At 40.2% G+C, this 19741-nt stretch overlaps 1 protein-coding gene across 4 annotated transcripts in view; it reads left to right on the top strand.

The window, feature by feature from the left end:
• Positions 1–19741, top strand: part of efr3a (EFR3 homolog A (S. cerevisiae)) — a 264071-nt gene that overhangs the window by 19351 nt on the left and 224979 nt on the right. The window lies entirely within an intron of this gene.

Raw genomic sequence — 19741 nt, 5'->3', positions numbered from 1 at the left:
CTCCTTAAAAGCAGTTGCTCTAGAAATTGCTCCTGGTGCCTTGGGATCTTTTATGTTAAAGGTGCTCTATAAATGCAATGTCTGATAGCATAAAAGAGAATGCTGCTGTTTGCAGCGAGGGAAAGAAACTACTTCTAGTAAACCACATCACCAACTGACTAGTGCTTGTCTGCCCACCAATTTTCTTAATTTTTCTGAATGGAACAACAAAATCTTTGAATCCCCAAAATTAGGCATTATAGGAATTAAATAAATGTGTTGATTTTCAGCAGAAAATGGTAGGCAAAATGTTTTCCTAAAAGCTAGCTAGAAAATCCTATAAGTTTCTCATGTTTCAGTTTTAACACAAGGATTCTTTGGCTTTTGTTCTGGTTTTGCACACTTTTTGCATCCAACCCATTGATTCCTTCATGATTTATACATCTTTCTTAGTACAGATGTCAGAAAAAAAAATGAATATTATTAATCTTCAATGGCGTTGCTTACATGCTGAGGAGTGGAAGCCCTGACGCAGGAGTACTTGGCTAAGGTTGGTTGTGGAGTGAAAGGCAACCAAGGATTGAGGCTTTGAAGACTAGGAAATGCAAACCTAGTGGTATAGGATTGAGACAGATGGTTGCTGAGAACTATGGTGGTGAGTTGGTGGCAATCAAAAACCATGAAGGCTGGTCAGTTAGGCCTTGGGAATGAGCAGTAAGGAAGGTGAAGGACTGATGAGTAGTATTGGTGAAAATGCACTGTTTTGTTTGAAGTAATTTACCATTTGTCTGGTTTTACACTTTTGACTAGCTGTAAAGAAATGAGCAATAAATTGAAAAAGCAAGTTGAATTTTGTCTTTTTCATTTATTCAACCAAGATAATCACTATTATGAGACAGTATGAGACTTTAGACAAATGATAGCAGGGTCAAAATATTTTTTTTCCTCTGAGGGCTGTTTGATTTTCGGGGGCGACTTTTTGGTTTTCGGGAGTTCCTTGAAGGCAAAGCATTCCTTAAAGGATCTTTAAGAAATGAGAGACTCAGTACATGCCACCAAGAATCCAACCAGAATTAAACAGTTCTCCTTTGTTCACCACAGTTATCCTCCTCCAGTGGCAAATATTAAAGTAAATTTAAGGCCTGGAAGGTCAGGCTCTTCTGGATTGACCAGGCTCCCAACTTTTTCTACACAAACTTTTTTTATATAAAGAAAACACTCACAATGATAGCCAAACAAAACGTTACATACAGGCAGACACTTCTTTAGCAGAAACATTTACATATGATACAAACACACAGACATGTGAACAAGGGGCAGGAGTAGGCCCCTCAGCCCCTCAAACCTGCTCTGTTTAATAAGATCATGGCTAATCTGACAGGAAACTTAAATCTGCATCCGCCTACCCCTGATTTCCTATCACCCCCTTGCTTATCAGGAACCTATCCACCTCTGCCTTAAAAATATTCAACGACTCTGCTTCCATGCCTTTTTAGGAAGGGAGCTCCAAAGACTCACGACCCTCTGAGAAAATTTCTCCTCATCTCCGTTCTAAGTGGACGTCCCTTTATTTTTAAACAGTGACTCCTAGTTCTAGATTCTCCCACAAGAGGAAATATCCATTCTACATCCACCCCGTCAAGACCCCTTAGGATCTTCTATGTTTCAAACAAGTCGCCTCTTACCTCTTCTAAACCCCAGTGGATACAGGCCTAGCCTGTCTAACCTTTCCTCATGAGACAAACCTGCCCATTCCATGTATTAGTCTAGAAAACCTTCCCTGAACTGCTTCCAATGCATTTACATCCTTCCTTATATAAGGTGACCAATACTGTACACAGTACTCCATACGTAGCCTCGCTAGTGCTCTGTATAACTAAAGCATAACCTCCCTATTTTTGTATTCAATTCCCCTCACAATAAATGATAACATTCTGTTAGCTTTAAAGAAAAACCTAAGGGCATCAAAAAACTGGATTTCACCCACAATATTTTTTTCTCCCTTTATCCCAGATCTCTCTACTTTAAACTTTACTTACAAAGTAATTTATTGGACAAATATGAAAGAGGAAAAAGCCATTAGAAAGCGTTTAACTTTTTTCTTTTATGCTTGATTCTTGTTGTTTGAACAGTAGTTTGTACTGTCTCTCACCCTGAAAGCCATCCTCCCCTCACACCCACTCTCCCTCTCTACCTCTTTTTCTCCACAGCCAGAGCTGTTTTACCTGCACTTGATCCTCCACCATTTTGGTCTCCCTCTCCAGATCCGTCAATGATGGTACTAAGATCCCAATTCAATTTTCTTTTCCTTTTATATTGAAATAGAGGGATTTTTGTAGCTGGTAGAGGTGTGGGTCAGAAAATTCTAGATCTCAAGCTGACAAACCTCACACACTGTCTGCGAGTAAGAAGCAAGACCAGGTGTCTGTAGGTAGAATGCATAAAACAAATGTTTACTATCTTTAAAAATCTTCAATTACAAATTTCAAGCCTTTCTGTTACAGGAGCTCCTCATTCAACCTTTAACAAATGATTGACAGCTGCTACACTTCACCTCCGCAGGTGTGGCATACTTTTGAATGTATTAACTGGGCAAGTCCAGAAAAATCCCATGCTCAGCTCCATTAGCTCAAAGGCAGCTGAATGTAAATAAGTCTAGTGGCAGCTAAGTGGAGAATCACAGAACAGATCCAGGATTAAGAGAGAACCTCTTAAAAGGAGAGAACATCAAAGAGTTTTTCCTTGAGTTTTCTCATTTAAAAAAAAATAATTAATTTCAAATGACTTTCCAGCAACCCCCAAAGTGCTGCAAATAGCAAGGAAACTCAGGCCAGTATCATTATAAAGTGGCCATGTATACTTGCCACACCTGTTATGTTTTTAGATGGTGTTGTATTAGAAGGTGTTAAGTTTTGCTAATATTAGTAACACCTAATCGGGACAAAACTTGGAGAAATCAGTGCCTGTTCAGGAATGAGGAAATGTTGCTGGTACACATCTGTTTACTTTTTAAATGGACACATCAAACTTGAAATCCCCAACCTCTTCACTGTTTTATACAAACCACTATAATTCAGATGTATTTATTTTTTTAAAGCAGACATATTCAAAGTGAACAGAATCAGGATTTGGGTAGTTTTTAAAACATCAAAGCCTTTTCAATGTTAGAAAAAAATGGGGCCTTCTAATTTGGATGCCATACACCTCATTAAATAATTTTCCTACTTTCCACACCTCTTTTCCCTTGCTTCACCTTCAGCATATTCTCTCCTCCAAGCTTTCCCATGTTCCGAACAGCCGTGGTAACGCTGTTGCTGTTTAAGTCCAAGTTTTAGTTTTAAGTCTCATTTCATTGCAGTGCTGTGAGAGTGCTGCATTGTCGTAGGTGCCATCTTTCAAATGAGGCATTAATCAGAGCCCATGTCTGCCCCTCTGGTGGAGGTAAAAGATTCCATGGCACTATTCAAAGAGCACGTGTAAAGATTCATTGACTTAATAAAGTTGACAGAGGGACTTAATAATTTGTGGCAATTGGGGAGAATTTATTCAGTGTAAAACTTAAACCAGGCAGTAGTTTACAGGCTTTACTTCCTGTTTTGACCATGGACAGCGGAACATGCTAGGACTCATCACGTGGTCTTCTCTTGCATGTAGTTTTACGGTCCTTGAGGCTGCCCTTTGCCATGGCTTCCTTCTGTGCTGTGGCAAGGGTTTTTCCTCACTCCTTTTATAACATTTCTAGTGCCTGGGTCTCCTTGGTGTGACATGAGTCAGACTTGATATGATTATGTTAGTCCTGGTCCAGAGGTGCTGCGATGTGATTTGTTCTTGATGTTTTAATGAGTTAGTCCTGGCTATTTAATGGTTACATTTCAAGAAAAGTCTACATAGCTTCTTGATAATATAATTAAGTTCAGGAGTTAACAAGGTTTGCAATCAGACTTTAGCAATTGTAGACAGTTAACCTGAGTTTGTTATGCTGACATGAACAGTCTAAAACGTATAAAACTTAACAGTTTAAAATGCATAAAAGTAATCACTATAAAGAATCCTTAGCGATCTCAGTACTTACAAAATGGGATGTTAACATGATTCCTGGTAGTTGCAAGATGGAATGTTATCATAATTAATGTTGACTATAATTGAACATAATCCCTTTGAATGTTAACACAATTAAATGCCAAGAATAATCCCCTTACACTGGGGACTTCTTCAGGTAATGTAGGCAATATTCATCCCCCAAAACAACAGCACTCAATCTCTGGGCATATTCTCATTGCTGCTAGGAGAACTTTTCTTCAGGCAAATTGGCTTTAAAGTGATTTGGGATGTTCTGAAGTTGTGAAAGGTGCTACATGGTTACAGGTCTTTTCTTTGTTATCCCCCAACCTTCTATACTTATTGTTTTGACTTGAATGTGACATTTGGACTTAAGTACCCAAGTGCAACAACACTGGACATTATGAGTAATACTTTAAAATCAAATCGAATGGCAGTTCAGGAAGCAATGAAATTGGATTGATGGAACACAGGAGTTTCTCTTAAGTAGACGTTAGGGAGCTGGGTTCCCCACATTAAACTTCAACTGATTGGTTGTGAGGCACTTTGAGACATATAGCACCTTCCACAGCCCAAGATAAATACAAGTTCTCATATTTTGTACTTTGTTTTATTATCTTTAGGCCTTGTACGCATTTGTTTTCAGTTTATTTCTAACTATTTGCCTGAGAGAAATTAGCATATAAGACTATAAATCAATAATTGGCAACTGGAAAAAGAAGATTGCAATGGTGCATGATAAACATACACAGTTTGGAAAAACAAAGGGCTGAAACTTCTGAGCTCCCCAGCACCGGTTTGGGCTCCTCACCCCCCTGCAGCTTTGACCCAATTCCCCCCACCCAACCCCCGACCTCTGGTTTCTCCCCCCCCCCCCCTCCGGCAAACTCCCGAATCCTATCAGCTTGCCTTACACACTTCCCTTCTCCCTGGCTTGTCAAATGCAATGGGACCTTTAACTTACCCGTTTGATGGCAGCTAGTGCTGTAACAAAAGGGGCATGTCGTTCTTCAATCTATCTCTATTGGATTGTAATGCTGGGCCTTGGACAGCTGCACTGTCTGAATCTCACCTGACCTGAGTCAGAAAGTTGGGCAAGACAGGCACGGAAGAAATTTAGTGTAAGTAATTGGGCATGGAGTGGTAATCCGACACGGATTGCCACTCCAAGGCAGTTATGGCCCAAAGTTTCAGGAAGCCATAAATTAATTCTCTGACATGTAGGTAATGTTTCAGTTTTTCCTACCAAAGTGCATCACCCTCACACTTATTCATGTTGTAGTTCATTTGCTATTTAACTGCTCATCTACAAACTTTGTAACACCACCCCACCCTACCCTATCCCCCTCAAAAGTTTGGTATCATCTACACGTTTTGATAATTGGGTAACTTTTAACCAAGTCCAAATCATGAATATAAGTTATGTATAACAGTGGTCGCAGCACCAAATCTTGTAGAGCGCTGCTTTCTGGCTCCCTCCAATCTGAATGACTACCCTTTATACCTAATCCCTGCTTTCTATCTTTTAGTCCTTTATGTTTCTCCAATACTACTACTACTCTGATATTAATTACCTTGCCTTCCTCACTCTTTTTCACCCCTGGGTTATCCTCTATTTCTGGTATGTAATTTGTTGTCTTCTGTGAAGACAGCCACAAAATAACTGTTCATTGATTCTGCCATTTTCTCATTTCCCATGATAATTTCTCCTGTCTCTGCTTCTAAGGGAACAGCATTTACTTTAGCTACCCTCTTTGTTTTCATATACTTATCAAAGCTCTTACAATCTGTTTTTATATTTCTGGTTAGTTTATACTCATATTCCAATTTTTTCCCCTTTTATCAACTTCTTGGTGGGCCTTTGGTTTCTAAAACTCCCAATCTTCAGATTTGCTACTGTTTTTTGCAACATTATAAGCTTCCTTTTAATCTAATACTATCCTTAACTTCCTGAGTGAGCCTCGGATGGGTCTTTCTGGCTGCGTTTTTGTTACATGGAATGTATTTTTGTTGAATGTTGTTCCTTTAAATGTTTTCCGCTGTTCATTTTAGTCTATTTACCCAATCAGTTTTAGCTAGTTCTTCCCTCACAACTATGTAATGGCTTTGTTTAAGTTTAAGATTTGTAAATGGAGCACGTTGCTTTCAAACTTAACTTAGAATTCAATAGTACTCAGTGGTATTCTGATCACTATTTGCCAGTGGATCTTTTACTGTGACATTACTAATTAACCCTGCCTCATTACACAATTCTAGATCTAAGAGTCAGTTCCACAACCTATTGCTCCTGGAAACAATCATGAAAACATTTCACAAACTCATCTCCAAGACGACCCTTGCCAATTTGATTGTCCTGGCCTATATAAAGATTAAAGTCCCCACAATTATAAAATTGCTTTTGTTAGATGCTCCCAATTTTTTGTTTAATTCTCTGTGGAGTGGTACAACTGCTGTTAGGGGGCTTATAACCTACTCCTGTCTGTATTTTCTGACTCTAGCTTTACCTAATTTCCACCCATACTTATTTTACTTCATGATCTTCTGAGACCGGTCCTTTTTCACTCATGTCCTTATGACATCCTTAACTATTAGGGATACTCGTTCTCCTTTGCCATTTTGTCTGTCTTTCTGAAATATTGTATACCCTGGAATGTTTATTTCCCAACTTTTATCACCTTGCAATCATATCTCTGTATTGTCGATTAAACCTAAACCATTTATTTCTATTTGTGTCCTTAGTTCATCTATCTTATTGCACATGTTTTATGCATGTAGCAAAAGGATGTTCACTTTCATTTTTTTTACTTCTATTCCCTGCAGTGACCTGATTTGCTGATGCCCAATTTGTTAAACTCTCTTTCTGTCCCACTCTGCTTGTCTTTACCCATGTTGCTGCACTGTTCCAAAGTCTCTTTTATTCTCTTTTAATTTCTAAATCTCTCTTCTACTGTCATGTAGTTTGTTTTGTTTGCTTTTTTATTGGCTATTTTATTTTTGGTTGGTGTTTGATTTTATGTAGTTGATTTTTTGGATTAATTGGCCACTTGCGGTTTAGATTTATCGAGTAGGTGGATTTAGCTTGATGAATTAATTAGTGATTAATTACTTGACTATTTCAGTTATTAGTGTCCTTATTAAATGCAGTTAGAATTTAATCACTTGGCTCATTTTACCTTTTGAATTGCACTAATATTAAATCCTTACTAGTCAAGCTTAATATTAACCACTAGCGTTACTAAACAGCCATGAGGATATCTAGGTACCTTTCTTAATTTCCTGGGTTCTCTTGCTGCTCTGTGTTGATTATGATATCACCTTTTCAATTTCCTCCAGTGTGTTTGTTTATACATTTAGTGTTAACCATTGCTTTAAATCACTTAGCACCTCTTTTCCCTTCTGCACCAAATTTCTATTCCTGCACTGTGAAGTGGATTTGCACAGCTCTGCGTCAGCAGATATCCTTCTGATTATATACCTTGTTAGAAACAAAGTAAAAACAAAGTGTTAGAAACACTCAGCTGCTCAGGCAATATCCGTGGAGAGAAGTAGAGCTAATGTTCAGTTCGATGACCTATCGTAGGAACAATCCAAAGCCATTTAGCCCCTCAAGCCTGTTCCACCATTTAATGAGCATGGCTGATCTACATTACAATTCCATATTTGCCATTGCTCCGTATCCTTTAATACCTTGGTTAATAATCTATCTAATATTTGATATTAAATGAACAATTGATCTAGCATCAGTTGCCATTTGCAGAAGAAAGTTCCAAACTTCAGTTAACCTTTGTGTGTAGAAATGTTCCCAAATTTCATTCCTGAGGGGTCTGGCTTTAGGTTTTAAACTGTGCCTGGTAATCATAGATTCCCTAGTCGGCAGAAATAGTTTCTCTATCACTCTAATTCCTGCTGCTAACCAGAAAGGCGTCAGGAACGGTTGCTCATGCGCACTCAGTCCACACTGGCCACTGGCACATGCACAACTAATCATGATGCCAGATCGTTTGGCGCCAGGCGTATCAGTTGTGTGGGCACAGCTGCAGATCATCAAATCCTACTTTTGATTTCTGTTTTATTATGGGGATAAACCTGTTGAATTTGCAATGCAAGGCAAGGCTGAAGCATTTGCAGCCATCTTCAGCCAGAAGTGCTGGGTGGATGATTCATCTCGGCCTCCTCCTGAGGTCCCCAGCATCACAGATGTTGGTCTTCTGCCAATTTGGCCTGATCCATGTGATATCGAGAAATGGCTGAAGGAACCGGATACTGCAAAGGCTATGGGCCCTGACAACATTCCAGCAATAGTACTGAAGACCAGTGCTCCAGAACTAGCTGAGCCCCTAGCCAAGCTCTTCCAAAACAGCTGCAACACTGGTATCTACCCGATTGATGTGAAAATTGCCCAGGTATGTCCTGACACCAAAAAGCAGGACAAATCCAATGTAGCCAATTACTGTCTCTTCAATCTACTCTGGACCATCAGCAAAGAGATGGAAAGTGTTGTTGGCAGTGTAATCAAGTGACACTTACTCAGCAATAACCTGCTCACTGGCTCTGGGTTCTGCCAGGGCCACTCAGCTCCTGACCTCATTACAGCCTTAGTTCAAACATGGAAAAAAGAGCTGAACTCAAGAGGTGAGGTAAGAGTGATTGCCCTTGACATCAAGGCAACATTTGACTGAGTGTGACATCAAGGAGCCCTCAAAGCTGGAGTCAATGGAAATCAGGGAAAAACTTTTCACTGGTTGGAGTCATACCTAGCACAAGGAAAGGTGTTTGTGGTTTTAGTAGGTCAATCATCTCAGTCCTGGGACATCACTGCAGGTGTTCCTCAGGGTTGTGTCCTAGGCCCCAACCATTTTCAGCTGTTTAATCAATAACCTTTCTGCCATCGTAATCTCAGAAGTGGGGATGTTTTCTGATGATTACACAATATTCAGCACCATTTGCAACTCCTCAGATACTGAAGCAGTCCATATGTAGCAAGACTTGGACAATAGTAAGGCTTGGGCTGAGAAGTGGCAAGTAACATTGACACTACACAAGTGCCAGACAATGACCATCTCCAGTAAGAAAGAATCTAACCATCGCTACTTGATATTCAAAGGCATTGCCATTGCTGAATCCCCCACTATCAACATCTTGGGGGTTACCATTGACCAGAAACTGAACTGGTCAAGACCAGCCATATAAATACTGTGGCTACAAGAGCAGGCCAGAGGCTGGGAATTCTGCAGAGAGTTACTGATCACCTGATTCTTAAAGCCTGTCCAGCATATACATGGCACAAGTCAGGAGTGTGATGGAATACTCTTCACTTGCCTGGTTGAGTGCAGCTTCAACAACACTAGAAGCTTGACACCACCCAGGACAAAGCAGCCTGCTTGATTGGCACCCCATCCACCACAATAAGCATTCACTTGCCCCACCACCGATGCAAAATGGTAGCAGTGTGTACCGTCTACAAGATGCACTGCAGCAACTCTCCAAGGCTCCTTCGACAGCACCTCCCAAACCTGTGACCTCTATCACCTTTGAAGGAAGGGCCGCAGATGCATGGGAACACCACCACTAGCAAGTTCCCCTCCAAGTATCTCCCATCCTGACTTGGAACTATATTGCTGTTCCTTCACTGTCACTGGGTCAGAATCCTGCACCTGCATTCCTGACAGCACTGTGGGTGTTCCTACACCACATGGACTGCAGCGGTTTAAGAAGGCAGGTCACCACCACCTTCACCAGGGCAGTTAGGGATGAACAATAAATACTGGCCTAGCCAATGACACCCACATCCTATGAATGAATGGTAAAAACAAATGCATTGCAGATATACAAAGTGGAATTCATGATTCTGAACCAGTCTTCTGAAGCAAGTTGGAAAGGCTTTGTGGAGGCAGTTCCCAACTAGCTCAGTTGGTAGCTTACAGTTGGGCTCTTAATCAGAGTAGTGATTTTGAACTCCAAGCTAGGTGATTATTTTGTAAAATTTAAGTATTAGTTATTTACTTACCAAAGTATACATTTATTTGTAGAAAACTGTGAAATTTGTTAAATAATGCAAGATGGAGTAAGCTCATGCATTTTGATGCTTCTGCAATAAATCCCATTTTAAAAAAGCAATACACCGAAGTATCTCTGAGAATTTTTAATAATGACTGACAAATGAACAGAACATTTAGGGAAAAGCCAATTCTAACATGATCCTGTTTTAATTTATTCCCTAATACCAGGCTTCAGTTTGCATCTCAAAACTTTATTTAGGATGTCTGTCTAGTTGCAAATGATAGTCACTGACTAATTCACTGCAACTGACACTCTATCTGCATGTGTGCAGGAGGTGCTTCCCCTAGGGTTACAGCACAAATGAACGCAAACTTTCTTTATCTGCCCTATCTATTGCCCATTAATATCTTTAAAAAAACACTTGGATCAAATCAACTTATAAATTCAAGGGAATGCAACCCTAGTTTGTGTATTCTACCCTTGTAATTTAACCCTTGGAGACCCGGTATCATTCTGCTGAAGCTACACAGCTCACAGTACTCCAGGTGTGGCCTGACCAGGGTTTTGTAAAGCTGTAACATAACTTCTACCCCTGTACCTGCCCATGACATTTTAATGATGTAATGTTGGGAGGATTTGAACTAACTTGGCAGGAGTGTGGGAACCAGAATACTGGGAGAGACAGCGCTAGTGTAGGAAATAATAAGGTATTGGGTGGGTTCAGAGGGAGAAAGTAATAAAGTCTAAATTAGGGTTACTGCAAGTATGTGATTGTGCAGAGTTGTAAATAAGATCGGTGAGTTACAGGAGCAGATTGCTATGTGGAAATATGATGTTGTGCCTATAACAGAGACCTAGCTCAAAGAAGCGCAGGACTGGCTATTTAAATATCCCTAGATAGAGGGTGTTCAGGAAAGTGGGAAGGGTGGGAGTATTGATTAAGGAGAACCTTACAGTGCTGGAGAGAGAGGATATCGCAGTGGGTCCAGGGACAGAACCTATTTGGCTGGAGCTAAGGAACAAAAGTGAAATTACATTGTTCAGTGTAGTCTATAGCCATCAACTAGTGGGAAAGACATAGAGGAACAAATTTGCAAGGAAATTGCAGAAAGGTGCAAGAATTATAGGGTAGTTAGAATGGGGGACTTATGATTATCCAAATATAGTTTGGGATAGTAGTAGTGTAAAGGGCAGAGAGCAGCAAGAGTTCCAAGAGTGTGTTCAGGAAAATTTTCCACAGTGTTTCCACTGTAATGAGAAAGGCAGTGTTGCTAGACCTGATTCTTGGGAGTGAGGTAGGCCAGTGTTAGTAGAGGAATGTTTAGGGAACAGTGATCATTGTATCATAAGGTTTTGGTTGGCTATGGAAAAGGACAAGGAAAAATCTAAGTCAGAATAATTAACTGGAGGAAAAGAATGGATCGAGGCCAGATAATTTGGAATCAAAAGTTGGTAGGCAAAATGGGCTACCTTTTAAAGAGAAGATAGTTTGGGCACAGTCAAGGTATATCCCTAAGAAGAGGAATCCAGAGAGATCTGGATGAAGAAAAAGATAGAGATTAAGATGAAGTAAAAGTGTGCTTTGACAAATATCAGGTGGTAATACATTGGAGAACCAGGCTGAATATAGAAGGTTCAGAGGGGAAGTGAGAAAGCAAAAAAGAAAAGCAAAGAGAGAGAGTATGAAATGAGACTGGCAACTAACATAAAAGGGAATCCAAATGTCTTCCATATGCATATAAATAGTAAAAAGGTGGTAAAAGGAGGAGTGGGACCAAAAAGGAGATTTGCACATGGAGGTAGGGGGCTTAGATGGGGTATTAAAGAATTTGTTGCATTTCTTGCCTTTACCAAGGAAGAAAATACTGTGCAGGTCATGGTGAAAGAAGAAGTAATACAAACACTTGAAGGATTTAATATTGATGAGGTACTGGATAGGCTAATAATACTTGAAGCTGACAAGGCATCAGGAGCAGATGAGATGCATCCAAAGATACTGAGGGAAGTGAGAATGGAAATTGCAGAGCCGCTGGCCATAATGTACCAGTCTTCCTTAGACTCAGGATTGGTGCCAGAGGACTGTAGATTTGCAAATGTTCAAAAAAAGTGTGAAGGTAAGCCCAGCAACTACAGGCCAGTCAGTTTAATGTCAGTGGCGGAATGGGTTGACAAACGGCTGATGAAATTTAACATGATGAAGTATGAAGTGATTCATTTTCATAGGAAGAACATGGGGACGATATAAAATAAAGGGTATAATTCTACAACGGGTATAAGAGCAGAAAGATCTGGGCGTAAGTCATTGTGGTTGGCAAGACAGGTTGAGAGAGGGTTTATTAAAACATAAAGCATCCTAGGCTTTATTAATAGGGGCATAGAGTACAAAAGCAAGGAGGTTACCTTAAACTTGTATAGAACACTGGTTTGGCCTCAACTGGAGTATTGTGTCCAGTTCTAGGCACCCTGCTTTAGGAAAGATCTGATGGCATTAGAGAGAATGCAGGAAAGATTCGTGAAAATGGTTCCAGGGATGGGGATCTTCAGATATGTAGATAGATTAGAGAAGTTGGGACTGTTTTCCATGGAGAAGAGAAGGTTGAGAGGAGACTTGATAGAGGTATTCAAAATCATGAAGGGTCTGTCCAGAGTAAATAGGGAAAAACTGGAGATGTGAGGAAAAACTTCCATGCAATGAGCGGTTGCGATCTGGAATGCACTGCCTGAAAGCTTGGAGGAGGCAGGTTCAACCAAGGCATTCATCAGGGAATTGGATGTCCTTCGGAGAGCCGCCGCAGACATGAGGGGCTGAATGGCTTCCTGTGCTGTAACCATTCTGTGATGCATGGACCCCCAAGTCCCTGGAACTCTACTGTTTCTAGCTTCACCGTTTAGAAAGTACTGTGTTCTATCCTTTTTAGGTCGATAGTGTATGACCTCACATTTTCCTACTTTGAAATCCATTTGCCGCAGTTTAGCCCATTCACTTAAGGAAATAGGGAGAGTACAGGGCCAACATATCCCAGTAAAGATAAAGGGTGGGACCCACAAATCCTGGATGCTGAGGGATATACAGGATTAGATAAAGAGAAAAAGGGAGGCTTATGGCAGATACCGAGGGCTCAAAACAGTGGAAGCCTAGACGAGTATAGAACGTGTAGGGGGAACTTAAAAAGGAAATTAGGAGAGCAAAAAGGGGGCATAAAAACACATTGGCAGGTAAAATAAAGGAAAATCCAAAGTTATTTTACAAGTACATTAAGAGTAAGAGAACTTGGAAAAGAGTCGGACTCAGTAAGGACCATAGTGGTAATTTGTGTGTGGAGTCAGAAGACGTAGATAGGGTTCTAAATGAATACTTTTTGTTGGTGTTCACAAGTGAGAGGGATGACCTGGGTATGGAAATCAAACAGAAGGACTGTGATATAATTGAAGAAATTAGCATAAAAAGGGAGGAGGTTCTAAGTGGTCTGGCAGGCTTAAAAGTAGATAAATCTCCAGGCCCGGATGAAATGTATCCCAGGCTGTTGAGGGGGCAAAGGAGGAGATAAGGGTGCTGGCAATAATTTTCAATACCTCTCTGGCCACAGGAGAGGTGCCAGAGGGCTGGAGGACAGCCAACGTGGTACTGCTATTCAAGAAGGGAGGAAGGGATAAACCAGGGAACTACAGGCCAGTCAGTCTAACCTCAGTGGTGGGGAAACTATTGGAAGCAATTCTGAGGGACAGAATCAGTCTACACTTGGGGAGGCAGGGATTAATCAAGGACAGTCAGCATGGTTTTATTAAGGGGAGGTCATGTTTGACCAATTTGATTGAATTTTTCGAAGAGGTGACCAGGTGTGTAGATGAGGGCAATGCATTTGACGTAGTCTACTTGGACTTCAGCAAGGCTTTTGATAAGGTCCCACATGGGAGACTGATAATGAAGGTAAGAGCCCATGGGGTCCAAGGCAATTTGGCAAATTGGATCCAGAATTGGCTGAGTGGCAGGGAGCAGAGGGTGATGGTCGAGGGATGTTTTTGTGACTGGATGCTTGTGTCCAGTGGGGTTCCACGGGGCTTCGTGTTGGGCCCCTTGCTGTTTGTGGTATATATAAACAATTTAGACTTGAATGTAGGAGGGTTGATCAGTAAGTTCGCGGATGACATGAAAATTGGTTGGGTGGTAAATAGTGAGGACGTTAGCCTTAGATTACAGGAGGATATAAATGAGCTGGTCAGATGGGCTGATCAGTGGCAAATAGAATTTAATCTGGATAAGTATGAGGTGATGCACTTGGGCAGGACAAACAAGGCATGGGAATACACGATGAATGGTAGGATCCTGGGAAGCACTGAGGACGTGCATGTCCACCAGTCCCTTAAGGTAGTGGGACAGGTAGATAAGGTGGTTAAGAAAGCATATTGGATACTTGCCTTTATTAGCCGAAGCATAGAATATAAGAGCAGGGAGGTTATGCTGGAACTGTATAAAACGCTGATTAGGCCACAGCAAGAGTATTGCGTGCAGTTCTGGAATCCACATTATAGGAAGGATGTGATTGCACTAGAGAGAGTGCAGATGAGATTTACCAGGATGTTGCTTGGGCTGGAGAGTTTGTGTTGAGGAGAGATTGGATAGACTGGGGTTATTTTCCCTGGAGCAGAGGAGGTTGAGGGGGGACATGATTGAGGCATATAAAATTATGAGGAGCATGGATAGGGTAGACAGGAAGGAACTTTCTCCATGGAGGAATCAATAACCAGGGGCCATAGATTTAAGGTAAGGGGCAGGAGGTTTAGAGGGGATGAGAGGAAAAATTTTTTCACCCAGCAGGTGGTGGGAACCTGGAACTCACTGTCTGAAAGGGTGGTAGAGGCAGAAACCCTCATATAACATTTAAGAAGTATTTGGATATGCACTTGCGATGCCATGGCATACAAGGCAATGGCCTAGTGTTGGAAAATGGGATTAGAATAGTTAGGTACTTGTTTGACCTGCAAAGACTCGATTGGCTGAAGGGCCTTTTCCTGTGCTGTAGACCTCTGACTCTATGACATTTAATCTCTCAAATATCGCTTTGTAATTTCATGCTTCTATCTACACTGCTTGCAATGTCACCTGTCTTTGTTTCACTGACACACTTGAACATGTAACTTTCTAAGTCATTAATATATGCAGTAAATAATTGAACTTTTTAGAAATGCCCAAGTTACAACTAGTCAATCAACATTCAGTTGCAAGTTAGCACCAAGTCAAGTACCCACTTACAGCTGATTAATTGTTAACTGTCACTGATTTGCAGTTTTAAGCACAGTAAGAAAAGTGTTAAACTTCAGGTCGATAACGATTTTATTTATCCACTATTTACAGCTCTCTCCAAATTCATGTCACTGCTGGCTGTGCTCAGTAGATTCCCAGCTCTGTATCATCTAATTAGGTGCCATCAGCAAAATCTGTGACTGTTGATAACTCGAAAGAGTTTCCTTCATCCAGGTATTTATACATATCGTGAAAAGCTGAGGGCCCCAGCACAGAGACCACTGGAGGACACCATTGTCCTCATGAATTGGAGTTCATGCTTGTTGACCTTGCCTCTTAACCAATTCCCTACTCGTGTCAGTAGGTTGCCTCTTAACCAATTCCCTACTCGTGTCAGTAGGTTTCCTCTGAGTCCATTTGCTTTTATTTTTGTCAAGTTTTCTGTGTGGCACCTTATCAAATGCCTTCTGGAAGCCCATATAAATAATGTCTTCCTAAAATTCAACTAGACACATGAAACATGGCTTACTACAAATCTACACTGGTGTTCTCTGAGCAGTTTATTATTGTCCCAATGCCTCTTTCTAAATCACTGGCTAACAGATTCTAATAATTTCCCCAAAACAAACATTAGAAAATTATAGGCCTGTTAGTTTAATTTATCTCTCTTACTCTTCTTAAATAATGGAGTGACATTACTAATGTTCCAATCCAAGGGGACAATTCCTGAATTGAGAGTTATCATTGGTAGATCATTTCATCATCTGGGATAGAAATCATCACTGAACTTCTCATCTTTGTAATTAGAATTTAGTTAAGTTTAATGAAGTTTAAGTAGAGCAATATGATTCTGGGAATTGAAACCTTTTTTCCATTGAATTTGTGGGGACTGTTGTTCGTCAAAATTTGAGAGAAAATGCTACTATATGATGGATCATTTATGGGAGTTGTGAACTAGTTACTTAAGCTATGCTTGAGGAACTAGAGGATGCAAATTTGAAGTTAACAGGCTTCAATCAAAATAAATATTCTCTTAAGAGACCATGTTACAGAACCCCACAATAAGCAATATAATTGTATCCACTTTAAGTAAAAACAAAAATGAATTGGAGGTAGGTTTGAATTTAGCTTATAAATATTATGATAAACAATAGTGCTCGGATTGTGGAACTGTCATGTGAAATGTCTCCTCTTGGTTAAATAATGTTAGTTGTCACATTAGACTGACATACTGGAGTTCTGGTAAGGCTGAGAAATTCAGGGCTTTATATAGGAAGCTCTACCTGAGTTATCATTTGAGGAAGTGAAATAAATAAGTTGTTACAGTGCAAGTTCAGAGTGGTCTTTTGAAATGAGTGATCTCTCTTAGATCAATACCTTCTAGTGTTCTTTCCAAATAATGAATGTGTGCTTTAAGTGGAAACATTTTTCAGGATTTTTATTTTAAATGGTGCTGATAACTGGATACTGAAATATTAAGTGCATGAATTGTTTGAAATCCAAAATGCTTGAGATTGTAGATTTGAAATGGGAAATAAATTATTATGATTCCATATATACAGTTTCGCCTTTGCATCTCGATCTTTTTCTCAGACCCTCAGCGACTTTCCAAGGTTCATTATTTTTCTTATTGCCACTATCAAATTATGCAAAATGCTGGAAAAGCTCAGCAGCTCAGGCAGCATCTAAGGAGAAAGAAACAAGTTAATGTAAGATTTTTCATCAGGACTGGAAAAAGAGAGAACAGATTTTAACCAAGTACATAGACAGGGAAAGGGGCAAGGGAGGAAAGAATAAAAGGGAAGATCTGTGATTGGATGGAAGAAAAAGGTGGTGTAAATCAAAAGATGGTGGTATTAGGAGAATAAAGAAACAAAGATGGGTCTTGAAAGATTTGAACAGCAGAATCATCACAATGTTATCTGGAAAAAATATGGGTAGTGCATCTGAAGTTATTAAACTCAAGGGTTCAGAAGGTTATAAAGTACTTAATTGAAAAACAAGCTTATGTTGACCTTCATTGAAACAGTGTAAGAGGCCAAGAATAAGAGGTTGGAATGGAAGTGAGCTGCAGAATTAAAATGACTGGCAAGCAGAAGCCTGGGGTCATGCCTGCAGACTGAATGGAGGTGTTTTGCCAAGTGGTCGTCTTCATTGATGTTTACAGTGTAGAGGAGATTATATCACGAGCAGCAAATTGAAATAAGTACAAGTGAAGTGAAATTGTCTTTCAGTTAAGGAACATTTGGGGCTATTGATGGTGAGAAGGGAGGAGCCAAAAGGTCAGGTGTTGTGTGTCTTTGCTTGAACATGTCTTGGGAAGATGAGATGATTGAAAAGCAAATTAGGGTGTCGTGGAGGGAATAGTCCCATCGGAACGCTGGGAGGGGAAGATGTTCCTGGTGGGGGTACCAGCTGTGGAAATATTGGATGATGATCCATTGATGTGGTGGGTGGGATATAAAGCAAAGACGGGGAGGAACTCTATCATGGTCCTGGGAGGGAGGGGAAGAGGTGTTAACGGAAGTATGGGAAATAGGATGGAACTGTGTCCCTGACTTCTTCCAGTCCTGATGATACTGTAGGTCATTGACCTGAGACATTAACACACTTTTTTCTCTTTTTCTTTCTATTGAGTACTTTTTCCAGCATTTCCTGTGTTTTTTTTTTTCAGATTTCCAGCATCCACAGTATTTTGATTTTGTATCAGTATTGTGTTAAGTGATTTCTACTTTCCATTGAAACTTTGTGGACATTTCTTTATAGATTGAATCATAGAAATGTCAGTACATAAGGAGGCCTTTCAGGCCCTTTGTGCCTATGCTGGTGTATTTTTTGCTTATTGGAGCTGTCTGGCTTAATTCCATTTGCCTGTACAGCGCAGTGTTTGATTCCCAAAAAATAAAAATGCCTTGATTGAATTTGACTTTAATAGCCACTTGTAGTAATGCATTCTAGTAACCCTCTGAGCAGAAGAATATTCTGACCTCTCCTTTCATGCTTGCACTATCCTGTAGTGCATACTTTAAGTCAGAAAATGACTTGTGTCAGCAGAATTTCCTATTGCACTCTCTCCAAGCACTTGGAATTGAAGTGCTACCCGATCAAGCAGAGGATCAGAACCTGAATAGATTAGCTTCTGTGTGCTGTGCAGATGCCAAATTCAAAAAGCAGCACAATGAAAGGTCACTTATTGTTAGTTGGTAGAAGAGAGCTTTTCTAGCATAGTAGCCTGGTACCTTTCTTGTGAATGTTGTTTTTGTCTCATTTTTCTGAATGACAAACTTCATATTATAGAGTGGGGAAAGTGAAGCTGTATTATTGAACTAAAAAATAATTTTGCTACCCTGGAGCTCATTTCTGCCTCTTGGGTCCAAACGTCTGTTAGTATGAACCAATTACCAATTGATTAAGGCTATATCAAAAGTTTTCCTTTTGCTTACTTGTCAGTGATATTCAAAACCTTTTCATTTTGATTTCATTCATGTTCTCAATTGCAATTCAAGCTTGTTTAAAGTAAGTGCTAAATGATTAATAGAGCAGAATTACTGTAATTGTACTAAAGGTACCTATTCTTCAGACTGTTTTCTGATTGTTGCTTTGAATTACTTAAAACGGGGGAAAGTTCTCCCTTTTCCCCTTCCCTCATTCCATTCTGTATTCAGTAAAAAAATAGTGCTAAGAGGGTTATTGTAGCTGGGTTTTATTTTTTGCTCTTCTGAATTTAGATTAGCTGAGATGTGTACATCTATCAAAGGTTTGGCTTTTTTTTAAAGTCTGTGATTCTTGGAGTATGGAATGGGTGAGAACTTAAAGAATTCCCACATCCCTAGAATTTTTTTACTTAATTTAAAAAAAAATGAAAAGAGAACCAAGCATAACAATCCAAAAGAAGGGACATTTTGATTTTAATAAAAAATGAGCTTGAATCTATTTGTAGCATTTTAGAAAAATCTGTGGAAAATGTGTGTGGAAGATTAATTAACTGACCCAAATTAATAACAAATGCTGATGTTAGCACCTGCTTCCAACTATACGGAGCTCTTAAAAAGGATGTGTGTGAGAAGGACCCTGAGACGGGCAGTGAGCAGCACCTAGATGAAGGTGTAGGAGGAGGACCCTGGGACAGGCAGCCAGCAGCACCTAGAGGAGAGTGCGAGAGGAGGACCCTGGGACAGGCAGTCAGCAGCACCTAGAGGATCTGGTCTATCTAGAGGATCTAGCATCTAGAGTATACTGTAGGAGTAAGGGTAAAATAAAAGCAAGGGTCCATATTCTATTTAGTTAAGATATGTCTGGGGAGCTCAGTCCTGTGATTTTCGCATCCTACGCTATGTGGGAAATCCTAGACGCTTTTGCTGGCGGTTTGGATGACCATGTGTGCAGGAGGTGCCTCCAACTAGAGCAACTTTAGCTTCGGGTTTTGGAGCTTGAGCGGCAGCTGGGGGCACTATGGTGCAC

This window comes from Cetorhinus maximus, chromosome 4 (genome assembly GCF_964194155.1).
Source record: "Cetorhinus maximus chromosome 4, sCetMax3.hap1.1, whole genome shotgun sequence".
NCBI classification, from domain to species: domain Eukaryota; kingdom Metazoa; phylum Chordata; class Chondrichthyes; order Lamniformes; family Cetorhinidae; genus Cetorhinus; species Cetorhinus maximus.
The sequence above is the reverse complement of the archived record's forward strand: the minus strand, read 5'-3'. Positions and strand labels throughout refer to the sequence as shown.